The sequence below is a fragment of the Myodes glareolus genome, chromosome 1, assembly GCF_982192425.1.
Source record: "Myodes glareolus chromosome 1, mMyoGla1.1, whole genome shotgun sequence".
NCBI classification, from domain to species: Eukaryota; Metazoa; Chordata; class Mammalia; order Rodentia; family Cricetidae; genus Myodes; species Myodes glareolus.
In genome coordinates, this window is record NC_142026.1 from 82511129 (window position 1) to 82521196 (window position 10068).

Sequence of the window (10068 nt, forward strand, 5' to 3'; positions counted from 1 at the left end):
TAAACTTAGCACTGCCTTCATTTTTGTTCAATTCTTGTAAGTCTTTAATTTCTTGCTTTATTTCTTCCTTGAGCCAGTGGCTGTTCAATAGTTCACTGTTCAATTTTCATGAGTTTGTAGGCTTTCTGTGAGTAATGTTGTTAAATTTTTGATTTTCTTGGATTTGTTTGAGAGATTTGTTAACTTCATCCAGTTTCTTTCTTTGTATTTTTCTACATTTCCTTAAGGGAGACAATTTTTTATTACTTCTTTAAAGATCGCCATCATCTTTATAAAGTTATGTTTAAAATCGTTTTCTTCTTCTTCTTCTGGGTTAGGGTAATCAAATATTCCTAATGTATGACCTCTGGGTTCTAGTGTTACCATGTTGCTTTTTAGGTTCTTCATGCATTGGTACCTGCTCATCTCTTTTTTCAATTGATACCAGCATCAATTGCATCTTGGTTTAATCCTTGCAGTGGCTGCTTGTGTCTTTGGGAACTGTTCTTGATCTGCTCTGTACTGTAAATGTTTGTGTCTCAGGGAGTGACTGATGTCTTTGTTAGCCTGCTCTCTTGGTCTGTTCTCCTGGTTTGCTTTCTTGGTCCACTCTGTGAAGTCACACCTTGTGCTTTAGAGTTCTTCTCTTGGTCCTCTCTGTGTAGTTGAAGCTTGTGTTTCAGTGTTCCTCTCTTAGTCCTCTCTATGTAGTAGCAGGTTGTGTTTCAGAGTTCCACTGAGGTTGTAGGAATGTAGTCTGGTTTGGCGTCAAGATGGGACTTGTAGTTTTCAGGGTCCAATGGATGGGATCAGGGTATTGGGGCAGCCTACCAGCAGGAAATGCTCCTGCTGGCTGTGTAGAACAGCCCAGGCAGGTCGAGCAGGGGCCTGGATTTTCGCCCCACTATGGAGGGCCTAGAGAGTGGGGTGTCCTGCTGGGTGGCTGATCCCTTACCTCTTGGTCCTTTCTGTACTGTAGCTAGCTGTGTTTCAGTGTTCTACTGAGGTTTCAAGTGGACAGGCGAGTTTGCAGGTGGGGTAGGACTTTTAGTTGCAGGGTCCAGTGAAGATGGGTATGTATTGGGGCAGCCTACCTGCAGAAAACTCTCCTCAAAGATTCACCCTTTTCATCAAAGCATAGCATTACATCTTTATTGTGGAATTATTTATGCCATTATTGTGCCTATCATTGTTTTCAAACCTTGAGGTTCAAAAAGAATAACCAGAGTTCTCACTATTGCAGATCTTTAATATAATGGGATTTGTTACAAGTATACACACAGCCACACAATTAATATGATGACTCTAATATTTTAGCCACACTGAACTTGAAGAAAAAGCAGGTAATAGAATAATGGCTATTTTGGAGACATGTTACAGATATCATTTTTAATCAGAGCTTCAGTACAGTGAAGGAAGCAGCTTTGGCAAAAATCTGCATTCACCTTGAAGGAGCTCTGTGACAGAACACCTTTGGCTTATTTGGATAGCATAAAATAAGTAAATGGGGGCAAAATTATTAAGAAACTATCAAGAATAAATAGGACATTCAGAGAATAGCTTTGGGCAATATCATGGAAGTTTTATTGGCCATAAAGAGAACTGATATCAATTGAAACCCTTTAGGGTTGTGAGCTAGACAGCAAAATAGGTTTTTTTAAAAACATATAACCATGCCTGACTGGCTTGTGTTATTGAAGGACGTGTGGTAACAAGTGAAGATAGCTGAGATCCTAGGTTGGGAAGAATATCCTCCCCTTCCCTTATGCATTCAATGCCCCAAATAAAAAAAAAATGATTAACTATGGGTGAGCAGCTGAGATAGTGACAGGGGTTTTGGGGAGGGCAGGCAAAAACAGTCTAGGTCAGCAGTGAAGAGACCAGGCTAGTGCTGAGAGGGCCTGAGATGGCAATGGAGGAATCTGTCTTCCTTGCAGGTATGAATAATTATAAAGATAAGCCTTTCTTTTCCCAGTTCTGCCCAGTGCTCCTCACCACCATCCCAGTTCACCTTTCCACTTTGGCAAAGACAACAGGAAAAAAACTAAGTCATCACTTGATTGCAAATAGACCAACATCCACCAGATTCTGGATCCTCTGTGGAATTTCAGCATTCTTTAAATGTTTGCTCAGAGCCTGGGTGTCCTTTTGCATTTGTTCCAGGATGAATCTCATAGCTGGGTGATGCATAATCTGCTGCACCTCAGGGTCAACTACGACCCCCAGCTTCACATCCTCAGGGCTGTCATGTCTGTTGTACTATGACATCATATAGCATTGCTAACTATCTGCCTCCTTACAACTGGAGTCCAGGTTTAGCTCTTTCTGGTACACATCAATGGCATTTGTATTGCCCTTCATGGTTTCCAGAGAGGGTGCTTCCTGGGTATAACCCTGATGAAGGTTGGCTCTAGCTGAACACAATCCTCACAGCCCTTGAGTGCCCGATGAAACGTTAGGAGTTTGATGTAGCAGGCAACTCAGTTACTATTCAGTTTGGCATATCTTGGGGTCCATTTAATGGCTTCTGTATAGTGCATCTTGGTCTGGGGGCAATCCCATTCTGGAAGCATTCATTGTCCTTGCTTCTCCTCCAAAGTCATGTTAGGATTGATGTAGGCCAGTTACTTCTTTACTTCAGATTTTTCTCTGCTGGCACTTTGTGAGCATGTCTAGGGTTTGGTGCTCTGCTGGAGATTTATTGTAGAAATGGGTAGCATTCTTGTACTGTTCTTATTTGATAGGAATTGTCAATTTGAGCATAAGTTTTGGCAGTCTGTTGTTAATCCTCTCTCTGGCCACTTCAATCTCTTTCTTGAGCTCCCGGCTTTTGTTGTAGTTGCCTTTCTCAAAGTGCACAGCTGCTTGATTAGTTATGTAAGTCATATTGGTGGGGTCCAGTTCCTTGGCCCTGTCAAATGCTTCAAGGCCATGTGTTGACAAAAGGTTTCTATCCTGCCAATTCCTCAGTTGTTCAGTGTCAAAGAAATACACAAAGGTCTACATTAATTATAAACTGGGTGGCCTATTAGCTCAAGCTTCTTGTCAACTAATTCTTCTTACCTATTATGTTAGCCCATAATTCTTGTCTATTTTAGCCATGTAACTTAGCACCTTTTATTAGCGAGGCATTCTCATCTTAGTTCCTCTGCGTCTGGGTCACACTGCAGACTGATCTTTTCTCTTCCCACAATTCCCCTATTGTTGTTGCCCCACCTATACTTCCTGCTTGGCTACTGGCTAATCAGTATTTTATTAAAATACAACTGATAAATCTTTACAGGGTACAAGGTCAGTGTCCCACAGCACTTCATCCCACCACTTTTTTTTTCAAATCAAGGACTATGAGTCTAATCCCATTTGTTTAGCTTTCTTCCTGACAGTATCCATAACAACTTGTAATCAATACCCTAAACAAAGATAAACATCCATAATCCATTTTTTGGAAGTCAGGCATAGTTTTTCAGGCTACTTCCTGCTGATTGTGGGTGCTGATAATCTTATGAGGCCCTAAAGAAGATTTAGGTTTATGGTCAAGTCCTGACTAGAATATGCTGAGAGACTTGATCCTCTCAGTCTTGAGGCTGTTCTGAATGTAGAACTCAGACATCTGGGCTATCTACTCCTATCAGAGGTTTCTCGAGGATTTTTTCTTGGTCAAACCTAATTTTTCTTTACCCAGAATGAATCCACAGCCTCTCATTTCCTGTGGAAATAAAATAAAAGCATCTTCTCCAAAGTAACGTGTCTTTTGACTTAAATTTTGAAGTCAAAGTATTTTCAAAATATATATCTTGTATTAATCCAACAGCATTTGTAAACAAATGTCATTTAGCAGCTGTGATGCCTTCCTCAGACATCAAGCCATTCAAAGACAACACAATAACATACAGTATGCAGACTATCTGTATTTTCCATCTTTATGTGGCTTTACTTTAAACTCATTTCTTTTATTTTTATTTTTAAGTTTTTGTTTTTTGAGACTAGGTTTCTCTGTGTATCTTTGGCTGTCCAGGCACTCAGTGTGTAGACCAGGTTATCCTTAAACGCACAGAGATCCACCTGCCTCTGCCTTCCAAGTGTTGAGATTAAGGGTGTGTGCTAGCACACCTTGAACTCACAGAGATCTGTCTGTCTCTGCTTGCTAGGAGTTGGAATTTAAGCTGTGTGCCAGCACATCTAAGTACTCTTTTTTTTTTTATTTTAAGGACTTTATCCTTTTTCTTTTCTCTCCCAAGTCTACATATGTTTTTCAAAATACTGTAAACCATTTATAACTTTTTTAAAAAAGGTATCTATCTTTTTCTGAATATATGAGTCTTTAATTTTATAACTGATAAAGTTAGTATTAAAGCTGTGGATTTGACAGCTGGATCCAGCCTATTCCTTAGCTTTCTGAGATTCTAGCATCATGGAAGAGGTACTGGCCAGAGCCATGTTTATTGCCACAACTCTATGGTGTTTCAAGTTTCTAGCCACTACCAAGATGCATGCTTTCAGCTATTTATGAACACCATTTTAGTATTTTGTAGCATGGCCTCTTAAAAGGGCTGCAAAGTTATTTCAGCTAAGGCTGAGTTTGGTAGCCTCTCTAAAATGAGGTGCACTTGCCTCTAGCAAACAGAGCACACCTGAGAAATTGCTGATACCAAGAAGCTGGGCTTAATTCTGTTCTTTTGTGTCTAGAATTACATTTAAAAGTCTTTCAGATTTTAAGTGGATTTAGTCCCACATTGTGCATCATTTGTTAAAAGAAGGTTTCTGTCCCACCAACTTTGCTGCTGTTCAGCCCCAAAGAAACACACAGAAAAACTACATTATTTATAAACTGGTTGGCCTATTAGCTCAGGTTTCTTATTAACTAATTCTTACATTTCATATTAGTCCATAATTCTTGTCTGTATTAGCCAGATGGCTTGGTACCTTTTATCAGTGAGGCATTCTCGTCTTGCTTCCACGCATCTTGGTTAAGACTGCAGACTGAGTCTTTCTTCTTCCCAGAATTCTTCTATTCTGATTGCCCCACCTATATTTCCTACCTTGTTGCCCAACCAATACTTACTGCCTGACTCCTGACCAATCAACATTTTATTAAAATACAACTGATAAAACTTTACAGGGTATAAGAGCATTGTTCCACAAAGGCCATGTCAAATATTTTCTTTTTTAGGCATTATTTCCTATCTATTTTTCTTTCAGTGCCTGTTTCTTATTCTCTGGAATGTCTTCTTCCATTGGACCTGGCTTAGCCTCTTTATTGGGAGGTGGTGAGTTTTGGGATGTTGCTGCCTCTTCCTATCAATCCATACTGTCCAGATCTACTCCAAGGAGTACATTGAAAGTAGTCATGATCTATGTATCTTGTATTTTCATGCCACAGCTGGAAGTTTGGTCCTTAGTTGTTTTATGAGTTCCAGGTAGGTAAGGTCATGAAACAGTGTTCTTATCCTGGCATCATTCTCGAACTTTTGGTACAGATTAGGCAAGCTAAAACAATTCATGCATTTTCTCTCTGCTGACATAACCTCCATATTCTGCAAAACCTTCTTGAATTGGAGGTTATTTGCTTTATGTTTTAAACACTCTTCATAGGCTTTTTTGGCTTCTTCAGACAGATTTAGCAACTCAAAGGCTGCTGCTTTTCTTGAATAATCCTTGCTCCTGTCAGACTTCATTCAGGTCAACAATATTGCAGCCATCTTCGTAGGTCTTCTGATAGCATCCTTTCTTGGCATAGTCTGCAGAACAATTGTTATAAAGCACATGTTTCTGGGAATCTACTTTAATTTCTTCAGAGTAGCATTGTATGGCATCATCGATGTTCCCAGCACTCAGGGTCTTATTACACTTCCCCTTTAGCTCATTCACCTGCTCCATATCGAGGCCCAGAGTCCCATTGAATCAAATTCATCTTCTCTGTATTCTCAACTGCATGTTCCCAACATAATGTCAATTAGATATAGGTTCATCAGATTTATTTAGATGATTCAAAGACAATATATTCTATTGGAGAACCATAATACTAATGTTGAGATTGTTGAAGAAGTCCATTTGCAGAGGGATAACTCTAGCTTGGAAGGGATAGTGAGAGCTGAGGTTATTTTATGAACTTACAAGATATGCATTTTTTGTTAAACAATGAGAGTTTTGATTTTTAGGTGAATATTTATTATCTTTACAACAAAGGGAGAAGTAAATTGTTGAGTTAAATAACTGTGTGACTTGGTCTTCCATTTGCTGATACAGAACCACCAAATGAAAATTAGATATATAACAAAGGCTCGTATAGGAGACATGATAGAGACAGAAATAAAAATGGGCAGCCAATATTGGTGCTACACTTTAGAATTTGGAGAAAAGTTAGTATTAAGAATTAAAATATCCCTAAAATCAATATAAAGTAGCTTATTTGAAATCTTGTAGATAAATTTAGTATAAGAATATAGAAATCTGGAACAATTATTGAGTTGATAGGACCCTACATATGATGATAATAAAGAAACAGAAAAATACATATTTGGAGTTTAGAAATGAAGTAGGTAGAAGGAAATCAGATAATTTAGTCATTCAAGAAAAGTAAACATCATATGTTTGGATAAGAAGATTTACCCTCCTGTTTCTTATTGATGAAATTGTGAGTAAAGTTGAACAATAGAGGACAAAAAGGTTTTTAAGTTGCAGACTGCAATGCTGACTTAGTCAAAAATAACAGTAATCGATTAATGGGGAGTGAAGTACTGTTGTAGTATTATCAGGAAATGAAGGTGAAAAAGAAAGTCAGAAACCTTAATAATTTTGAAAACCTGAGATTTTTTCCCATTCAGATTGTGAAAAAAATTGAAAAATAAGAATACACACACACACACACACACACACACACACACACACACACACACATATATATATATATGGTATGGGAAGTCCTTCTGTCTATGTGTCACTTTTATTGGTTAAAAAATAAATAAACTTCTTTGAGCCTATGGCAGGAAAGAGCAGAACTAAGTGATGAAAGCTAGGCTGTATTCTGGGAGGAAAAAAGGCAGAGTCAGATAGTAGCATGGAGGAACCAGAGTCAGACATGCCAAAATTTTAGCTGGTAAGGCACTGCCATATGGCCATACACAGATTAAGAGAAATGGGTTAAATTAAGATGTAAGAGTTAGTCAGTAAGAAACTAGACCTAATGGGCCAAACAATGATTTAATAACTATAGTCTCTAAGTAGTTATATCAGGGCTGAGCAGCCAAGAACCAAAGAGCAGCTCCCTTCAATAGATTGATCCCAATGTGGTGAACTAATTCCATGTAAAACCTGAGAGGGTATAAGACGGAATTCCAGATGCAAAAATACTGAATTTAAAACAATTCCTTGCTGTCTTCTGGAAGCATGCTGAAGTTTCTTTAAGAGAGGATTTCCTGACTCAGCCATAGCAAAAGAAAAGTAGTTGTGCTATTTTTAAATGCAGGCTTTCTGGATCACACTGCCAGCAAGACCTCTAGCTCTTTCAGAAGACCAAGTATTTGAATGGGATTTGTGAGCAGTGTGCTGTTACTTGCTTGATGGCAACATGGACCAGTTTTGTGTCTGGAACTGGATGGTGTGTGCAGCTCAAAGTTGCAAGCACCTCAGCCATGTTAGACTGCACAGAGTGAGCAGGAAGTGCCATAATAATAAGCACAGCTTAAGTTTTAAGCTGGGCCAGAAAGCAGACAGTACTGTACCCTATGAATGGCACACCTTAAGTTTTAAGAAGTGCTTAGCATTTTAGAAGCTCTTCAAGACAGTAAAGAATTATAGATATGCAATAAAGACAAATATAAATGAGTCATAGCGTTCAATAAATGGCCATAGGCTTGAAACCTTGAACGAGAGAAAAGAGTATAGAGAATCATAAATTAAAGTTAATTCTTTTACAAAAAAAGGTAAAGTCTTTAAAGAAACAGAGTACAGATAGTCATAGATTGACAGGAGTAAAGAAAAATAATCCATGAAAAAATGGAAATATATAATATAATATAATATAATATAATATAATATAATATAATATATATTATCTTTGAATTTTATACTGTGAATCAGCTAAGTACAGAGAGACATTTTATTGTATGGGCTGCTAAGCTAAATCAGCATGTATATTATAAAGGTATCTTGACTTAAAGTTTGAGTCAAAGATATATTGCTTTAGAAAAGATGTTCTTCTCTTGCTTCCACAGATGATGAGAACCTGTGGATTGTTTCCAGACTGTTGTGGTTTGATGGACCAAATCTCCTGAAAGGTTGCCTTGAACACCCCAAAAATCCCCCTAAAATTTAATTTACCCAACTGCTGACTGAGATGAACCTAGCACACAGGATACACCATGAAGGAACAGATTAACAGTGTCCACAAGCAGCAGGAAGCAGCTTGGATAAAACTATGCTCATATTCTCAAATATTGTCTATAAAGGTTTGTTTATATTTAAGGGAGGATATGATATAGATATGAATAATTTGCATTGGTATGGATGTTGGTTTATTGATACAAATTTAAAATAAATTTTGTTCTACTGTATATGTGTATTTCTGCCCTTGATTAAGATATTGTGTTTGTGTAGTTCATTTACAAATGTAATGTACAATTATGAAATGTAGGTTAATAGTCATCTAAAATGGTCAGAAATTTAGTCATGTTAGTTAGGTTTTCTAGATATAGAGAGATATATTTCAGTTAGTTAGATATTCTTCAAATCTTTCAGAGACCTTCAGATTATGGAATTTGAATGTTTAAAAATGTAGGACTTCACATGACAGTGAGACACATCTGTTCCTGGCAGCACCAATCTACTTTAAGAGGAAGATAGGAATCAAAGAACCTCCAGAACTGGACATTCAGGATATACAGAGAAATTACTGCAGGACTTGCCTAAAGGTGAGACAATCCTTCATGGTTCCTACTTCATGAAAGGGTCTGCAAGACATTCTGCAGGATACAGAAGAAAGTGAATGGCAAACTGCCAATATAGATTGACCTGTCTTTAAAATTTCTTGCTTCATGGAATAGTCTGATGAATTCTATGATCCTGTAGGCTTAAGATGGATGCCTGAAAGGTAAAGAAGAACTTTTGGTGATTGTCAAGGTAGCAAGGTATCTAGATATAATTCTAGAGTTATGGAAGTTGCTTACAATGTACTTCCTGTTTACTTAGGTAATATATTCTTCTGGAGGCTTTGATGGAGTTGAAGAATTTATAGTTATAGTTTTCCTTAGTTATGATAAAAGATAACATAGATATAAATATTATAATTGTAATTCTTGCTTGATGTCTATTTTGTTATATGTAATTTTATTAAGTTAAAGCTAAGACCTTCCTTTTATATTTAAACAGAAAAGGGGAAATAGTGTGAGAGGTCCTTCTGAATAAAGAAACTGCTTTGAGTCTATGGTAGGACTAAGAGGAGAAGTAGGTGGGAAAGCTAGGTTGTATGCTGGGAGGAAGAAGAGCAGAACAGAGAGTAGCAATGGAGCCACCAGAGTCAGACATGCCAAAACATTAGCTGGTAAGTCACTGCTATGTGGCCATACTCAGATTAAGAGAAATTGGTTAATTAAGATGTAAGAGTTTGCCAATAAGAAGCTAGAGCTAATGGTCCAAGGAGTGATTTAATTAATACAGTTTCTGTTTTGGGAGGTAAGCAGCCAGGAACCAACAAGTTGTTCCCATATATATATATGAGACAGAGAGAGATACAGAGAGAGAGAGAGAGAGAGAGAGAGAGAGAGAGAGAGAGAGAGAGAGAGAGACTGTACACACACATAAAGCTACTTTTTGTGATTGTAGAATGTAAAATGGAATATCTGGCTTTATATTTATTTGCCAGAGATATTGAATTATTTAAATCCAAGAATTACACAAAAACTTGACTACTAAGTCTTAGTTTGTTCTAGAAAGTAATATTCAGAAATCCAAGTGAAATGTAAGCTATTTATAGACTACACATGTATAAGGAGAAAATATAGTTAAACTGAATGCGCCTTTAGTATAGATCTGAACAAATCTCCCAACACAAAATACATTTTTAAAAGATGATACAGGAAGACAGAACCAGAA

At 37.5% G+C, this 10068-nt stretch overlaps 1 pseudogene; it reads right to left on the minus strand.

Annotated features, from left to right (window-relative positions):
• Positions 1 to 2031: 2031 nt before the first annotated feature.
• On the minus strand, positions 2032 to 5856 carry LOC125409849 (stress-induced-phosphoprotein 1-like; annotated as a pseudogene).
• Between the last annotated feature and the right edge of the window lie 4212 nt (positions 5857 to 10068).